Source organism: Ovis canadensis, chromosome 20 (assembly GCF_042477335.2).
Source record: "Ovis canadensis isolate MfBH-ARS-UI-01 breed Bighorn chromosome 20, ARS-UI_OviCan_v2, whole genome shotgun sequence".
In the NCBI taxonomy this organism is placed as follows: Eukaryota; Metazoa; Chordata; class Mammalia; order Artiodactyla; family Bovidae; genus Ovis; species Ovis canadensis.
The window spans coordinates 45,545,945-45,546,746 of NC_091264.1; the positions used below are offsets into that span (position 1 = coordinate 45,545,945).

An 802-nucleotide genomic window follows, 5' to 3' on the forward strand; every position below is an offset into this window, starting at 1 on the left:
CAAAATAAATGACAAAGGCTAGGGGAATGTAAGCAGAAGACAGAAGTTCATCTTACCAGAGAAGTCTTTGAACTTGATTTCTGTTTTAAGGTGTGTATTCTGGGAATAAACTGGGGAAGGGTATCACAGACCAAAGATAAAACACCTTCAGAGGATCATCCAGAAAACAGCAGATCTGTTGGGATAACTGTTCAAGGAGTCTGGCAAGCTTTGGGAGAAGCAGGGGCAGATCATAGATATGCTATAAACCACGTCCAGCGGTGTGGATAGGGTTCCAAATACAATGGAGAATCCTGGAAAGATTTTAAGTTAGGAAAAACACAAGTTTGAGTTTATATTGCTCTAGTTGCCCTGTGAGGAAGGAATCAAATGGAGACAGACTGGGGGCTGGAAATGTGTGGTAGACTGTGGAGACACCAACAAACAGACAGGGGTAATTGCCTGATTAACAATCACAATCAGAATAGTTTGAGCCAGGCCCCAAAGAACTACAGTTCACTGAGGCCAAATGTTTTTCTCTCTTTTTCTTTCCTAACTCCAAGATAGGGGAAGACTGAAATAGGAACAATGTGAAGATTTTAAAAATTAATTGTAGTTTTTGGTTGTTTCAGGTTTTTGTGTTCGTTTCTCTCCGGGCATTCCCAGCCTCCTGCCCCCAAGAATTTGAAGAAATCATTTCGTTTCATTTTTATTTAATTGGGTGAAAAGGAACAGAATAAGCATCAGGTGGCCGGTTAGCTCAGTTGGTTAGAACGTGGTGCTAATAACGCCAAGGTCGCGGGTTTGATCCCCGTACAGGCCA

The 802-nt window shown here is 42.0% G+C and overlaps 1 non-coding gene across 1 annotated transcript; it reads left to right on the forward strand.

Annotated features, from left to right (window-relative positions):
* The first annotated feature begins 728 nt into the window (after positions 1-728).
* On the forward strand, positions 729-802 carry TRNAI-AAU (transfer RNA isoleucine (anticodon AAU)). The gene has a single exon. It is a non-coding gene; the product is annotated as a tRNA-Ile (tRNA).